Source organism: Nelumbo nucifera, chromosome 7 (genome assembly GCF_055504915.1).
Source record: "Nelumbo nucifera cultivar China Antique chromosome 7, China Antique-T2T, whole genome shotgun sequence".
Lineage (NCBI taxonomy): Eukaryota > Viridiplantae > Streptophyta > Magnoliopsida > Proteales > Nelumbonaceae > Nelumbo > Nelumbo nucifera.
Genome location: NC_142655.1, coordinates 60,955,929 through 60,974,264, shown reverse-complemented (window position 1 = coordinate 60,974,264; position 18,336 = coordinate 60,955,929).

The window sequence follows — 18,336 nt, the reverse complement described above, 5'->3', positions numbered from 1 at the left end:
TATTTTTTATTCAAAAGATAATATCATAGCATTAAGAAATATACACATTACAAGGGCCCCACTAATAAACATCACTAAGCTAATATTCTCCCAAAGTAATTGCCTGACTTCCACAGACTATTCCAAAAAACAGAATTATGATACTCACAAGCTATATTAGCTAGATAGTCAGCACACATATTAGCTTCTCGATAACAATGAGTCAAAAAAACATTTGGACACTGGCTTAAGAGATTGATAGTGCTTTGGGATAGGAATTCATTCTTCCAATTAGGGTATTTTTGGGATTGCACGACCTGGTCACTTCTATCTGGAAGGGGTTGCACTCTTATCTGGCGACGGACGAGATACCTGAGGAGGAGAAGAAAGTGAATGATCTCGGGACTTGCCTGGCGGGAATACTCCGATGCTTAAGTTAGTAGCAGGAAGAGAGTTGCAGAGCAAGAAATGAGAGAGCTAGAGTGCATATCACACAAGTTGCAATACCTTTGCTCTTTGGGGGTCGGAGCTCTTATATAGCGGTGCCCTATCAAATCAGGCATAACTGCCTCTGCTTCTCTACCGCAGCCATTACCTGCCAGGACTGCGTAGGTAACTGTTGCAGAGTACGGCCCTGCCAGGCCGGGGACACCTCTCAGGGTTGACAGGCACGATGCCACCTGGCGAGAGACATGGGTGCAGGTCTCCAGATTTGGCAGGTACGGTTGTCAGACAGGAGATCTTCCTGTGATACGCCGAGCTGCTCTTCCGCGAGCTGCCTTGTACCAAGCTACCCTATGCCGAGTTGCAGGTGTCGTATCGAGGCGCTTCTACCCGAGGTGGCCTACATAGGTTTGGGTAGGAGTAAATTTATTCTAACTTAGGGGGCTCCCGAGCTCAACCCGAAGTGCCTTGAGCTCGGGAGATTCCTGTCTTGGAGGAATCTTAGCTCGGGGCACTTCCTTGGAAGAATCTTAGCTCGGGATAATCAGTGTGTCACCTGGTATCGAGCTGCTACGCTGGATCTTGGCAGACTGGTCACGCTGAGTTGTCACTTATGCTGAGTCACGTCCACGTGTCCTCTTATGAAGAGGTCAGGTCAAATCACCCTCCATCAATTGCCCCCCAGTCCTCGAGCCAGGGGTCCCGACCTGATGTGGGGAGTTTACGACGTGATGGGTGGATTTGGCCTGAAGTCTAGGCCGCCTTGTTAGAGTTCGTCGGTCAGACCAGTTCGTTGCTTGGCTCAATCAAGGATAACCCGGGTCGCGTACAGTTCACGCGTGGACGTCACGCGATCTATAAACTCTGCAGACGTCAAAAAACGCGCTAAATTGATTTCACCTCAGGGGTCGTGCAGCCGATTTTCTTGAGAGTCGTTAGATCGTCTTGATCTCGACCATTGAATCTCGAGCATATCGGCTATAAATAGAGGGGGACCCCAACCATTTTCTCCGCCATAAGTTCACTAACACTCGTCTTGAGGTCGCGGCTAAGCTCTTCAGCTCGGGTTTTCCAGTCCACCATTCTTCCTAGTTAGCTCGTCTTCCCTTGGTGAGTCTCCTTAGCCTCTCCTCTTCAGTTCGGTTCCAGTCTTTTCAGTTTTGTAGCTAGCTTCCCTTGGTTCATTTTTCAATTCGTAGCTATGTTAGACCATAGCTTCGATAGTCTTTTAGATGAGCCCGAGGTGGGCACCTCGGCTCAAGTAGGTGCCTCTGAGGCACATTCCACCTACAAGGTGCGGGAGACCTCGGGCAACCCGACATCCACCTCTAATCGAGGTCGAATAACAAACAAGTTCGGTCCTTCTACCATGACGGTAGATAGGCTTAGGAGCCTGATAGCTCGGTATAACCTTCCTAGGGAGTATACCTACCACCTTCCTACAGGCGACTTCCCTTGGGAACACGGTCGCGACGAAATCGTGATTTTCGGGGAATAGCTCGTGGTCGGACTCCGCCTTCCACTGCACCCCCTAATTTTTGAAGTGTTAAATCACTTCGACGTCACTATAGACCGGCTTCACCTGAACTCCATTCGGAACGTGGTCGATACCATCTCCCTTTGCTTCAACTACACCTTGCCTCTCGACCTTGACATTTTTGCCTCCATACTTTCCATAAAGAAGAATTCTTTTAGCGTTCTCCCCGAGCACAGGCGGACTTACTACCTGTCCCCTCGCTCGGGCTACAAGCTGCTACATGACCTCCCCAATAAAATCCTAGCCTGGAAACGAGATTATTTTGTAGTTCGAAACCCTGTGGGATGGCCCTTCCCTACTCACTGAAGGGTGGCCATTCAGGACTCCGGCATTACGCTGGACCGGGATACAAGGGAGACACTCCAGTCTTGGGCAGAGCTCGGCTTCAACTACAAGGACTTCATCGCCGAGAACAAGCTCATTGAGGCCGGTCTGAGTCCTAGTAGGTCACCTTGTTTAGAGTTAGTATTTTTTCTTCGATAGCCAGTTTCTACTTCTTGGAGGCCGGTCTGAGTCCTAGTAGGTCACCTTGTTTAGAGTTAGTATTTTTTCTTCGATAGCCAGTTTCTACTTCTTGGCAGCATTACTGACGTCGAACTCTGTTCAAGGTCCTATGGAGTGACTTAGTGCAGAGAAACTCTCTAGAAAAATGAAGGGGAGAAAGAAGTGAGCTGCAAAGAGAGCTCGCATCGAATCTCCATGGGCTCCTACTCCCGAGCCCGAGCTACCTGTTGAGCAACCTGCTGATGCTCCTCCAGTGATTAACTTGGAGGAGTCGGAGAACCCCCCACCTCGGGAGCTCGAGGCGATTGCGGAGACCGTTCCCGAGACAACTGCGGAGCCTGCTTCTGAGACTGCTGCTACTACTTCGGGAAGTGGGGAATCAGCCCGGGGATCAGACCAGAGTATTCTGAATCGGCAGTACAGCCTCCGGAAGAGCAAAGGGGCTGCGTGTGCCAAGGAGGTCTCCATCTGGGCCGAACTATCGCTTGCTCTGCTCGGAGCTCGAGCAGCTCCCCATTGCATGATGGTAAGTCTCGTATTTCAACTTCAATTTCTGCAACTGTTGCTTTACTGGTCCTAACTGGGATTCTCTTGGCAGGTGAACAATGTCATGCACGCCCTGACCTACCAGTCTGAGCAGCACTTAAAGCGAGCTCTGGCTGCCGAAGACTCAGCCTGCACAGCTCACTCCGATCTGAAGCTAGCTCGCAGCCAAATCCACCGGCTGGAGGGCGATGTGCTAGCTCAGAAAGAGTTAGTTACGTCATTGATGTCAGAGAAAGAGGAGTGGCAGCGCGAGAAGGAGGAGTTGTTGTGCGAGGAGAATCTCAAAGTGCCAAGTAGAGAATCTCGAAGCTGATGTCAAGGAGCGAACTGATATCCTTCTTGGTGCTATGGAGGAGGCCAAGGTCAAGGCCGTCCAAGACTACGTCAGGTCGGAGGAGTTCGACGGGGTGATGATGGATGCCTACCACAAGGGCTTCAAGCTCAGCAGGTGGTTGATAAAGCGCGAGTTCCCGCAGCTCGATGTAAGCATTATCACTACCTTGCGAATCACGAGAGATGTAGCCCGTCAGGCCGCTGAAGACCCGGACTCTAAGGAGGAGGGCGACGAAGACATCGGGGAGGCTGACACTACCAACCAGGCTCCCGACCAAGCTGACACTTCTGCGGAGGATTCGAGCAAGAGTGATGGGTCCCTTAAGTAGTTCAGACAGTCCTTGTACTGCGAGCTCAGTTTTTCCTTTTCTTTTCCCCTTTAGTAACAAACTTTTTGTAACGAAATACATCTTTGTAATGAAAATATACTTTTTGCTAAGTTTATTTGTCGAAGTAACTATTTTACCTCGAACTGTTAAGCTATCAAGCTAAGTACCCAAAGTGGAGGTTTCTCGACTATCGTCACTCCGAACTATCTCCTACTTAGGGGTGATTCTATGATGTACACCAAGGTGAGCGACATAGTAGGGTATATGCCTGACCTGTCTGCACCTGGGTTACTTAAGTTGACATCGGTTGTCCCTAACGGGTTCAACCCACTGTATGCCAGGACGGGTTATGCATCATAGGGTTCACACCCGAGCTGCCTGCGCCTTAGGCATTAAAAGTACTTAGCCTATGCCGATAAGGCGATTAGGTTTTACACGGTACCGAGATCTTTCGTTAGCTCGACATTTTGGCCCTTAGGCTGAGGGAGTAACTTATAGTCCACTCTTCTAGAGTTCGCCCATGCCGAAGAGTCGATTGGGCGCCAAGGTCCTTAGCTCGGCGTCTTAGCCCTTAGGCTGGGGGAGCGACTTATAGTCCACTCCTCTAGAGTTCACCCATGTCAAAGAGGCGACTGGGTGCCGAGGTCCTTAGCTCGGCATTTTAGCCCTTAGGCTGGAGGAGCGACTTATAGTCCACTCCTCTGGAATTTGCCCATGCCGAAGAGGCGACTAGGCGTTGAGCACCCGCTTTACTCGGTAGAGACCTTCCCAATTTGGGCCGAGCTTACCAACACCGGGCTCAGGTACCATGACTTTACGAAGAACCAGGTCACCGACGCGGAGGTTCTGCTTCTTGACTCTGGTGTTATAGTATGAGCTACTCTCTCCTGGTAGGCCGCGGTCCTAATGTATGCAAGGTCTCGTACCTCATCAAGTAGGTCGAGGTTGGTGCGTAGCTCATCCTTGTTTGCCTCATCGTCGTATGCTTCCAGGCATAACGTGGGGACCTTGATTTCGGCGGGGATCATGGCCTCGGTTCCATAAGTGAGGTTGAAGGGGGTCTCGCCTGTTGCGGTCTTCACCGTAGTTCGGTAAGCCCATAGTACGCTAGGCAACTCATCTGCCCACAGTCCCTTAGCTCGGTCTAGGCGTGCCTTCAGTCCACGGAGAATGGCTCTGTTTGTGACCTTCGCTTGGCTATTTGCTTGAGGGTGCGCCACCGAGGTAAAATTTTGTTGTATTCCCATATATTTGCACCAGTTCTGGAATTTAATGTCCTCGAACTGCTTGTCGTTGTCATAGATGAGTACTCGGGGTAGTCCGAAATGGCACAATATATTCTTCTAGAAGAAGTTCTGCACATTTCGCGTTGTGATCATTGCGAGAGGTTCGGTCTCCACCCACTTGGTGAAATAATCAACTGCTACAACTAAGAACCTCCTCTGTCCTGTCGCTGGTAGAAACTGTCCGAGTATATCGATCCCCCACTGTTCAAAGGGCCATGGGCTGGTGAGATACTTTAGGTCGCCAGTGGGCTGGTGGTGGATATTGGCGTGCTTCTGACATTTATCACACCTTCTGACGAACTCAATCGCATTTGCCTTCAATGTTGGCCAATAATACCCCAGTCATAGTGCTTTCTAGGCGAGGGCCCTACCCCCCAAGTGTCCGCCGCACAAGCCCTCATGAGTGTCGCAGAGTACGAGCTCGGCTTCAGAAGGTCACAAGCAACGCAAATAAGGGAGCGTGTAGGATCTTCAGTACAACCGTCCGTCTATTATGACATATTTGGCTGCCTGACGCTCTACCCTTCTAGTAGCACTACGATCTGCAAGGAGGGTCTCGTGTAGTAGGTAGCTCGCAAGTGGATCAATCCAGCTCGGTTCTGCTTGTACGACAAGAGTGACCTCCTCTGCCCCCCTGAGAATGCTAGGCCGAGGCAGGTTCTCTATGTACACGGTCCTCATGGTGTTGTCGCTTGTGCTAGCTAATCGGGACAAGGCCTTGGTCTCAGCGTTCTCGGATCTCGGGATCTGTTTGATGAAGTATGACTGGAAGTTGAATAGAGCCTCTATGACTTTGGCTAAGTAGGCGACCATGGTAGGCTCGCGAGCTTCGTACTCGCCAGTGACCTGGTTGACCATGAGCTGGGAGTCACTGCAGATAACGGCGTGTTTGGCTTTTACTTCATTTGCTAGGGCCAGCCTGGCTATCAACGCCTCGTACTCCGCTTGATTGTTCGACGCAGCGAACTCAAAGCATAACGAATACTCCAATTTCACGTTGCTTGGTCCGTACAAAACGATTCCAGCTCCGCTGCCCTACTAATTTGATGAGCCATCAACATGGAGGAGCCAAGGCTCCTCATCCCAAGACAGGTTCTGTCTAACCATGAGAGAGGCCGCACTAGTTGGAGTCCCCTCGCTGTGCTCAGGCTCGGCCAACTCAGGGACCTCGGTGCTGAAAGTGCATTCTGCGACAAAGTTAGGTAAGGCTTGGGCCTTGATAGCAGTTTGTGGCTTATATTAGATGTCGTACTCGCTGAGTTCAATTGCCCACTTTGTCAACCTACCGGAGACCTCAGGCTTGAGAAAGACTTGCCTCAAAAGCTTATTGGTGAGGATGATGATTGCATGAGCTTGGAAGTACGGTCACAGTTTCTGAGCTGCAACAACTAGCGTGTACGCCAACTTTTCGATCTCAGGATACCTTGTCTTTGCTTCCTGCAACACTTTGCTAACATAGTAGATGGGTCGTTGGACCCGATCTACTACTTTTGTCAGTACCGAGCTGATTACCTCATCACTCGCGGAGAGATACAGCTCCAAAATGTCTCCCTCCTCGGGTCGGGTTAACACCAGGATACTAGCGAGGTACCTTTTAAGCTCGTCAAAAGTGAGCTGGCACTCTTCGGTCCATTCAAAGTCTTTGCTTTTCTTAATTGCCTTAAAGAAAGGCAGGCAACGATCTACCGATTTAGACACTGCTCAGAGCGGCTATTCAGCCATTCAACCTCTAAACCTCCTTCAATTTTCGGGGTGGTCTCATATCTAAGATGACCTTAATTTTATTAGGGTTGGCCTCAATACCATGTTGGTTAACGATGTAACCTAGGAATTTACCTGAGGTGACACCAAAAAAGCACTTGTTCGAGTTTAACTTCATATTAAACTTGCGCAATATTTCAAAAACAGAGTGCAAATCATTTAATAATTCGCTTGAAAAGTGGGTTTTGACGACCATGTCGTCTACATAACACTCTACTTTTTTTTCCGATCAACGGCTCGAACAATCAGTTTACAAGTCTCTGAAATGTTGCCCCAGCATTTTTCAGTCCGAAGGGCATGACCTTGTAGCAGTGCAGGCCGAGCTCGGTTATGAAGGCCGTTTTTTCTTCATCAGCAGGGTCCATTCTGATCTGGTTGTAACCCGAATAGGCGTCCAAAAAGCTCAACAACTCATGCCCTGAGGTTGCATCCACCAAACGGTCGATCTTAGGGAGTGGAAAGCAGTCCTTCGGGCAAGCTCGGTTCAGGTCGGTATAATCGACACACATGTGCCATTTACCGTTAGCCTCTTTTACCAGAACGGGGTTGGCTACCTAGCTCGGGTAATGGACTTCCCTGATAAAATTGGCTACAAGGAGCTTCCCAACTTCCTCGTCAACTGCCCTACAATGCTCCAGGGCTAGGTTGCATTTCTTCTGTCTAACGGGCCTAACTACAGGATCAGTGTTCAGTTTGTGAGTAAAGATTTTAGGGTCTATGTCGGGCATCTCGGTTGCGGACCATGCAAAAATATCTAAATTTTGAAGTAAAAATCTTACCAATTGAGATTGTACAGGCTTCTCAATTGAAGCGTCAATCTGGAGGGTCCGAGCTGGGTCCTCTGTTGAAGAAGACACAGAAGCCGTCTCTTCTATAGGTGCAGCTCGCTCTTCATAGTGCTCCATAGGTCGCTCCAGCTCGAGGTCGTCTGCTACCTTGTCTTTTCCTTTGAGGGCGGCAACATAACACTTACGAGACTCGAGCTGATCGCCTCGCGCTACCCCAACTCCGAAATTCGTGGGGAACTTCATGGCCAAATAATAGGTGGAGACCACCGCTCACAAAGCATGAGTGATGGGCCGACCTATTATAGCATTGTATGGAGAGGGAGTTGTGACCACCAAAATGTTGTGCTCGAGCCTCACTATGCTGGGCTAGGTGCCGACCTCCACCAATACGAGGACTCTCCCTAGGGGCCTGACTTCCTCCCCGCTAAAGCCCACCAAGGGAGTGTTCGCGGGCTTGAGATCGCTCTCCTGAAGCTGAAGCTTGTCGAAAGCGGGCTTGAAGAGTATGTCTGCCGAAAGCTAAAGCTAAAGCTTATCTTTACGACGAGCGCGTCATCATGGGAGTACTGGACTCCGTGCGCATCATCCTCGGTGAAGAAGATTGGTTCCTCTATCTTGGGTCACTTCGGGGGATTCCGCTCTTCTCTTTCGATCTCACGAGTTGAGGTCCTTGCCGCGGCTGAGGTGCAACCCGCGACAATTGATCCGTCGGTGATCATTTGGATCGTTCCTCGAACTGGCCTTTCTTCGGGTGGCTACCTCTGCAGTTGGTCACCTTGCTTGTGGCTGGACTCCGGAGCGTCTCTGCCTTGCTCGCTCTACCGACCTGTTTTATTATCATTTTGTACAAAATTTCTTAAATATCCACGATGGATAAGTTCTTCTATCTCATCGCAGAGGATTTTACAACTTTCGGTACTATGACCGTGATCTTTATGAAAATGACAATACAAATTCTTATTTCTAACATTTGGATCTCCTCTCAGTCGAGGTGGCCACTTCACGTACGGCGCGTCCTTTATCGCCATGAGGATCTCAGGTCGCTTCGCGTTCAACAGCGTGTAGTTCGACCTATCGGCTGGAGGAGCTCGGAAAGACTGGTCTGGCCTTCCTCCCTGAGCTGGCTCTTTTTTCTTTTTGCTGTCCCCGTGGGTCGAGGACTCACCTTCTCTTTTCCCCTTCTCAGGCAGATTCTCGCCCTTCTGGTTCATCTCCTCCTCCGTTCCGATGAACTGGTCCACGAGCTTAAGGAATTCAGTTACATCCCTAGGTCTGTTGACAACCACGTGCCACTTGAGCTCCTTGTGCGGGATGAGACCTGACTCCCAAGAGGGTTCTAAGTTTGGGAGGTCTCTCCCCGGCGGGGGGGTTGCCCGCTGCGATGGTGGGGCTTGGCCTACTGCGCAGTGGAGTGTTGAGGAGGAACTTGTTGCTGGTTCTGGGGCAATGGTGGAAACTGCTATTGATACTAGTGCTGATAGACTTGGTGCAACACTTGCTGCTGATACAACTGAAACTGTTGAAACTGTTGCACTTGGGCCTGCATAGCTCGCATGCAGTGCACCAGGACTTCAAGCTGGTTTTGGCCGGTCGCCGGAGGAACAATGGAAGGTTCGGCGAAAGTTGCTCCAACTGTGGAGGGGAGTGGAGCATTCACAGGTGTCATTATCAGAGGCACATTCAGTGTAGGAACCCCGTCTGTAGAGAGGGGGACGGTAAACTTTCCAATACAAACTATTGGGGCCTGAAGTTGCTCTCCGGTAGTGCTCATTTCTGCGCTGCATCCGGCGTTGCTGGAGGAAGCCATGGAAACCGAAGTTGCAGAGTTTGGTGGAAGAAGACTTTTCGAAGCATTCCCACAGATGGTGCCAATTGATGATGCGCGACCTGGTCACTCCTAGCTGGAAGGGGCTGCACTCCTATCTGGCGACGGACGAGATACCTGAGGAGGAGAAGAAGGTGAATGATCTCGGGGGACTTGCCCGGCGGGAACACTCCGATGCTTAAGTTAGTAGCAGGAAGAGAGTTGTAGAACAAGAAATGAGAGAGCTAGAGTGCAGATCACACAAGTTGCAATACCTTTGCTCTTTGGGGGTCGGAGCTCTTATATAGCGGTGCCCTGTCAAATCAGGCATAATTGCCTCTGATTCTCTGTTGCAGCCGTTACCTGCCAGGGCTGCGCAGGTGACTGTTGCAGAGTACGGCCCTGCCAGGCAGGGGACACCTCTCAGAGTTGACAGGCACGCCGCCGCCTGGCAAGAGACGTGGGTGCAGGTCTCCAGGTTTGTTAGGTACGGTTGTCAGACAGAAGATCTTCCTGTGATACACTGAGCTGCTCTTCCACAAGCTGCCTTGTACTGAGCTACCCTGTGCCGAGCTGCAGGTATCGTATCAAGGTGCTTCTACCTGAGGTGGCCTACTTAGGTTTGGGCAGGAGTAAATTTATTCTAACTTAGGGGGCTCCCAAGCTCAACCCGAAGTGCCTTGAGCTCGGGAGATTCCTGCCTTGGGGGAATCTTAGCTCGAGGCGCTTCCTTGGAAGAATCTTAGCTTGGGGTAATCGGAGTATCACCTGGTATCGAGCTGCTACACTGGATTTTGGCAGACTAGTCATGATGAGTTGTCACTTATGCTGAGTCACGTCCACGTATCCTCTTATGATGAGGTCAGGTCAAATCACCCTCCATCTGATATAATGGACTTAGAGTTTGAAACAACTTCATATACTGCCCAAAGTTCAGTTGTTTTAATTCAACCATAGTAACTCCAATATTGATGCAAAATCCTTCATTTGATACTTCTCCAAACCCCTAAATAGTCCTATAACTACAGTAGTCAATCCTATGCTTCTTTCGACTGAACCATAAGACTTATGTCGGGGAGGGTTCCATTTGATACTTCTCCAAATCCTGGAATCACTCGGAACAACTGAATTAGTGGTAGGGAAAACATCTATATAATATTGAATGGATGACCAGATTGGTTTACCAGTTGTATTTATTTGTTGGAAAAATCTTTTCATTCCTAGATTCCATATTATCCACAAAGTGTGACATGATAATGATAGGTTTCTGTTGTCCAGAATTTTTAACAAATGACTTACCCATTGTATGAAGTCCTAATCAGCACTTGGATTAATATCTAGATATGTCCAAATATTTCTACTGACATCACAATTTGTAAATAAATGCTTTAAATCCTCAAGTTCCTGATTACATATTTGACAAACAAGGTTTTGATTGATATTAATGTGATAACGTTGAGCAGATGTTGAAAGTTTGCCTTGAATTAGCAACCACATAAAAAATGTTGAATCCTATAAAAACAAATTCGATAAGGAAAGTAGTTATGTTGGGCATATTTATGAGTGAAGAGAACTTCATAGGTTGATTTAACTGTTACATTGTCATCCTTAGTCGACTGGCCCCCAAACCCATTTGTCTTAAGAGGGATTGCTCTAACCATATGAACAATTCTAATGGGTAGAAGAGATTCAACTTCAGTGATATTCTATGTTCCATTATCAATTCACTGCATGATTGATTTATACGACCCAATGGTTAGGAAGTATTGAACAATTGACAAAAATTGCAAACTAAAATATATAATTTTTCTTAAATTCCAAAAAAAGAAAAAAAAAATGCACTACCTATCAAGTAAGGTGTGTCAGCACACGATTTTTGTTCAATACGCCGCCCAAACCGCCAATTCACCCTGAACATCTGATCAGACACTTCCAATCTTTCCGAAACACCCAAAAACCTAAAAAGCACAACTTTCAGCCCCAAAGCCTTTAGATCCATTGTTAAACCTGCCCAATACCTATTTGATAGCCCCAATCGACCCCCACTTATACCTCAACCATTAGATCAGACACAATCGTCAGCCCAAAACACCTTCGTCTACCCCTCTATCACACCTAGAAAGCCCAAATTCCAATTCTCCCTAATCCAGGCCCAATTGGCTCAATAACCTCACCAATCACCTCAGATTGCGCCAAAACCCTATCCTGCAAAATTTTACCCCAAAACTGCATTTCTTTGCCCTTTGGTCACACATAGATTCTATTTCAAGGTCCTAGATTCACCGAATTGAGCCCTTTCCAGATCTGCCCAATCCAGGCCCAATTGGGCCAAACTAACCCACCATTCACCTCAGACTACCCAAAAACCCTATACCCTATGAAATTTCAGCCAAAACTACACTCATTTACCCTTCCATTTAAAAAGATTTTGGTTAATCTCACTAGCCCACTCACATAAAATCCTTATCTGCACTCAGACCCATCTCAACCCTCCACCTTTTTGACCCGGAACCACCCGCCATTGAACCAAGACCCCGGTCCGACCCCTTGGACTCATTATGACCCAAAATTACAAAACTACAAATTTGCCCCTGAACGTCCCTGAAATTACAAAAGAACCCCAACACTCTTTAAAAAGGGGCCGATTCATTCATTTCGCCGAATCCGAAGAATTGGAAGGAGGGTCCTCTCTTCCTCCTTTAGACACACGGCGGTAGAGCGGCGAACCAAGGGAGCGGCGGCGATTTCCAGCGGTCTCTTACCGTTTTTTATGGCTCTTCTCATCCCCCATAATCCACACCTCGTCTTTTAACATCTCGGCCTCAAACAGTGGTGGCGGAGGAACAACCGCCAGAGCGGCGCGCGGGACACAGCAGCGGCGATCTTCCCTATATTCCTCTTTGTTCTTCCATTCTCTCCACTTTTCCCTCTCATCTCCCTTCCTTTGCATCTCCATTTTCCGCCGGCGAACTGCTGTTCGTCTTCCTCTTGTCGAAACAGAGCACCCCACAACGGCAAACTCAGATGTAACCGGCGGTGATCGAGTTTGCCACTCACTCCTTTCCTCAGCTCTCAGATTCCAACCCAACATAGCCGCTTTGTTCTTCCTCTCCAGTTTGACAAAACCCAACCGTAGCAGCATAACTGAACTCCTTGATCGCCACATAAACCGAGGGCCCTCTTAGCGAATCGACGGTAGCAGCCTTCATTGGACTTCTTCGTTCGCTCAGTTTCGAACATTGAAAGCCGATTCCTCGATTGCAACCTCCACATTCATCTGCCGTGTAAGGAAGACAGTCTTAGGCTAAACAGAATTCTCGTTCTCTGCAGCATCGAATGAGTCCAGGCCAAAATCCGATCCAGATTGACTAAGATCCCCTGGTCCCATTGTAGTCCGACCATCTGTCTTGTTCATGCAGTAGAATGCTTCTACCTAGGAATTTTGAGAAAGAAATCACTATTAACTCATTATGCATCGCTTTTTCGAGATACTGTTGCAGCGCTCTATTCTTTTACTGCCATTTTACTGATTTTATCATTAAAGATTGGATTCAATTTGGCTAGCATGTTTAGAAAGTTTTGAATCTCAATATACTATTTTCCTTCCCGGTTCCGTTTATTTTGTTCGTATTGTTTGTTTTGTGTTAGGATATAAGACAGAAAATAAGAGATGTGGGAATAAATGTATGAAAATAATATAATTAAAAAAATCTTACAAAAATGTTATGAAAAATGGGGTAAGAAGAGAGAGGCGAGGTGATGACGGAGAAAAGACTCTTACAGAGTACCAAGAAAGGGGAAGGGCTATCAGTTACAGAGAAAGAGAGAGGAAAGCTGTTTTGAAATAAAAAATAATAATAATAAAAGTAATAAAAAATGATAATAAAATCTATGATAATGGGGCTGATTTGTAGTTGGACATAATGGCAAGTTAGGAAAAGTTGGAGGGGAGAGTATGCTGCCAAGTAAGTGATGAATTAATACATTAATAGGGTTTCATAAGAAAATAAAAAAATATGAATAATTGATAAAAAGAAAAGGAGAGAAAAAACTATAAAAATATAACAATAAAAAATTAAAATTAAAAATGATAAATGATAAATAAAAACTTTGAAAAAATTAATAAACATAAAAAAATCAAATAAATAAAAAATAATAAAAAGCCAAAGCAAAAATAAAATAAAAGGATAGACAAGCAAAATTAGGGAAATTTTACTTTTTTGGCTTATTCTTGTGATTTGCTTTCTTTATTACCTTTTCTTGTTTAGGTAATTGTTTAGTTTCATACTTGGATATTAGTATCCCATGTGAGCCCCACCTATCGGATCCGGGAGAGGGGTGCCTAACCCCTTTCCTCTTCAATCCGAGTCTTACCCGGACTAGTGTAGTCAGTGGCTTGGGCCTTGGAGTCATTATCAAACCAAAATATTTTTGATGCCATTCTTGAAGGTTCCATCACCTTCATTTCCATAACTGATGGGTGGTGACTCCATTTCTAGCCCAACTGGCAAGTGAGCCGGTTTTTCGACGCTCACAGATTGACGACTCCACTGGGGAGTTCTTGGACCATAGGTGTGGTCCATGGGGTGCCGAGCCAATGGGTTTTTCTTTTTTCCTATTCGAAATAATCCTGTTCTTCTTACCACCTGTTTAGGTTATTGAATGCAATGTTTCTTGTGTTATTTTGTTGATAACAAGTGTGACTCTCTTGTCCCATTTTTGGCTTGTTGATTTCTTTATTTTTTTTCTTGCATAATCAATCTACTTTCATCAATTGAATGGATTATTTCTTAGTTTCTCGAGTTTTGATTTACATGAATTTGGATTAGGAAATTTGCTTTGTGTATGCATGCTACTTTCTTGAATTAGGAATTTCAGGTTAGGGAATAAGTCTCTTGCATGCTCTTATGCCACTCGTGTTTGGATAGTAGATTTGCATGTTTTGTTGAGAAACAAAGTTCAAGTTGAATGTGGGGAAGTGGTTGGGACTGTCAATAAATTGCATGTTCCCTATCTCTATCCCCTAATTTAATTCAAGTGTAGAAGTGAGAAAATGAGTATAAGGATGAGGGTAAATTTGTGCGAGAATGAATGCTAAAACAAGGAAGGAAAATGGAAACTGAATTCCATATGTGTATTTTCTCTCACAATTCCTTTATGTGGTGAATTAACATGCAAATTGTTTGAGGAGTTTTGAAAGCATATGTACACTTAAATCCAATGGGTTGTCAATGAATCATTTCACATGAGAAGCATGGCTTTTACTTGGGCAAGCATGGATTTCTCTTCTTAATGCTTATGGCCAATGTTTAGGACTTCCAAAGAGGTAAGCACCACTCTCTTAATCATTTTCTCTCTCTTTTCTGAACTTCATGGACTATCAATAGTATTGAATCCTAGTCTACAATGGTTTTGTACATGGATTTGGATAGGATTTGACTATGACATTGCCTTTGGAAGCATGTCACACTAGCAAAACTTAGAATTTGTTGTTTCTTAAATGTCTTTACATATGAATATCATGCTAAAATTGGGTAGTTTTGAAGGTCAATGCAAGTTTTTGGGATTATCCTCATTGCTGAATTTTCTAGCCTTTGGGATTTCTTTGACCCCCCAACATGTAAAAATGATGATTTTCAAAGTATTCTCATTGCTGAAATATTTAGGTTTTGATACTCTTTTGGGTTCAAGAGTGTTAAAAATGTTGGTTTCAAAAGCTTTCTCATTGCTGAAATTTCTAGGTTTTGGTTTTCTGTTGATTCAAGAGTGTGAAAAATGTTGGTTGCAAAAGCTTTCTCATTGTAGAAATTTCTGGGTTTTGGATATTTGTTGATTCAAGAGTGAAAAATGTTGGTCCCAAAAGCTTTCTCGTTGCTGAAATTTCTGGGTGTTGGTTTCTTGTTGATTCAAGAGTGTGAAAAATGATGGTTTTGAAAGCATACCGATTGCTGAAATTTCTGGGTTTTGGGTTCTCTTTGACCCCAACATGTGAAAAATGCAAGTTTTGGGATTATGTCCATTGCTGAATTTTTGGGTGCTAGTGTTCTATTGTTTATAGAACGTGAAAAATGATGGTTTTGAAAGCATACCCATTGCTGAATTTTTGGGGTTTTGGGCTCTCTTTGATCCCCTTATGTGGAAAATGCATGTTTTTGGAATCACAATGTTGCTGAAATTTTTGGGTTTTGGGTTCTTTGACTCAAATGTGTGAAAGATGTTTGATTTAAAAGCATGTTCTATTACTGAAACTTTTGGGTTTTGGGTATTCTTTAACTCTACTATTCAAGTAGCGCATGATTCTAGAAGCATCCCTATGCTGAAATGAAAGGTTTTATGTGGCTTTTCAAGTTTGAACTCCTTTGTGATTGATGTGTTGATCTAAGGACTTGTTTTAAATACTGAAATGACTTGCTTCTTGATGGATGTTGAAAGGTTGATATTTACAAAAAAGCATATGGTTCTTTGATCAAATTCTAGTATTGAAAGGTTGATGTTTATGATCTCTAAAAATCATCTATGCTGAAATTTGAATTCTCACATGTTTCTTTTTTTCTTTTTTTGCAAACAATGTTTGAATTAAATAAACTTTTGGGGATGGGGTTCTGAACAAACAAATAAAATTGTGAGTGTACGATCTGAGGGGATGAGAGATCCATCCTATGGACGCCCAAAGATTGCGGAATAAGGGGCGAATTTCAAAAATTTTTCCCTCCCTTCAACTGGGAATCGTATTCCTTATTTAGAAAATCATATTTTCAATGATCAATCTTGAACCATAAACTGAACCAGATCTGAACCAAAAGGGAGTGGGAAGGATTATACCTGATACGGAGAAATAATATCTCCCAACGAAGGTGTTCACGCCCAAGGAAGGATCCAAAGACTGCTCTCACTGAAGATGGCGCAGTGCAGGTGGAGCAGAATCAGCAGTGTTCTTCTCTAAGAACTCTGTCCTTCTCAAGAATCAACAAGATGGTACGTGAGCACAGCTTCCTTTCAAACCTTTCTCAAAGGACTAATGTCAAGATCCAATCTTGACTTCTTCCACAAGTGGAGATCGAACTGGCAAACAAGGCGGCAAGAACAGGGAGGCGGCAAGAGAGTATTTGCAGGGAACAGAATTCTCTCTTCTTGATTTCAGCACTCAAGAAAACCTGATGATCTGTGTATATATCTTTTAGGCTGCTGCACCCTTCTTCTTTTATAATCTTAAAGGGATCAACTCCTAATCAGATTAGGAGTTGCTAATCCAAATCATATTTGGGTTAGAAGTCCCTTTAAGTGATAAGGGATAATCCTTATCTTATTTGGAGATCAGATCAGCCATCTCCTAATCTGATTAGGAGGTTTCCAGATCTAAATCTTATTTAGATCTTGGACTCTCTAAGTGGATAGGGTCTAAGCCCAATCCTATTAGCTGACCCACTTCAGATTTCGCCCATTTATTAACTGAATAAACAGCCCAGTTTGAAATGGGCTTTAGGCCCATTAAGCTTATGTGCCCACTTAACCCTCTTAACTGCTGCCCAGTTTGGCTTCCTTGTATGGCGTGGGACCCAAGCATTGATCTACACATTAGCCACATGGGTTCGGCCCAGCCTTTGTTACAAGGCCTGGCCGAATACACTGTTAAAGACAGTGCACGCCTTGAAACCCATCAAATGGGCTCTACGGGCCCAACACTTACCCTAAGAGGTCCCTGGGCCAAGCCACCTTGTAACACCCAGGGACTGTGGGCAGATGCAAGATTAGCCCATCAGGTATTATCCTCAATGGTCTTACACTTAACCTCTCAGCCCATAATGATCATACACTGCCCGACAAGAGAGGACCTCTCCCTCGGCTGCAAGGAACAATGTTGCACTCTCCACTCATATGGATCCTGGGAATTAAAACCTTCTTGCAAACATTTTAGAAACCATAATATATACTTTTATATCTTATACAAAATATATTTTGCAAAACAAATCTCAACGGTTGAAATCGGCTGCCGGCAGTCTTGGTTTCCATCAGTGAGAGTGCATCCCCCGATAATTACCTTTGTCCGACAAAGGGGCTGATCCTGTCACTATGATCACCCACTCAAATGAATTCTCGGACTGTCCCAACATACCTAGGTTTTGACCCCCGCTAAGGATCTCACTGATTGGTACATCAAAGATAGCCCAATCTAACACCTAGTGCAGTATCATAATCGAGTCTAGGGGTTGGGTGTAACTTTCCAGTTTTGCCCATCAATCTCCAAGGTCCAGGGCAATACTGGAAATCTGGTCCAGTTCAAAGATTCAATTAATCCTACACTGTATGTGCCTAGGGTCTCACCCTGGCAACTGAGACAGGCCACCCCAACCGACTTTGTGGCACCACAGTGTCAGCCTTGTCAGGATAGGTCTCCCTAGACCGACCCACTGGCTGTGAACATTCTAAACTAACACGAGTCTCATTGAGTGTCAAGTTTAAGGGTATTACACAGAAACATACCAAGGGAACATGAATCAAATATGTATCTTTATTCATTTACAATAAACTCATAAAGTACATCATTCTGATTGAAGCTAAGGGCATACAAAACTGTCTAACACGATCATCAAGCATTAATCCTCCACTTGGTTGTTGAATGAAATGAAGTTCTGAATGTAAAACAAAGGTTAGCTATTACTATCGCCAAAAAAAAACCCTCAGCAATTAAGTATTAACAAAAACAAGTTTGTTTTTACAAAAATCAATTCAAATAGAGATGCACAAGAAAAGTAGCTTTTAAAACTTTCACCATTGGTTTCTTGGGTTTATTAAACCAACAGCCCCAAGAGGTGAAGAGTGAAAGGGGAACTTGCCAAACAAAAATACAATAGTCCTCCTTGTCACCATTTCTAAGTTCCAATACATCTATTTGGTTCTACATGTCTATTCTCTTTAAAAGTTGATGTAGCACGATCTGGTTGCTCTCGCGTATCTGATGACTTGGACGCTGATTCAAATGCTTGCCTTGTCAATGGTCGAGCTGCTCTAGACCAAGTTAAGAGTA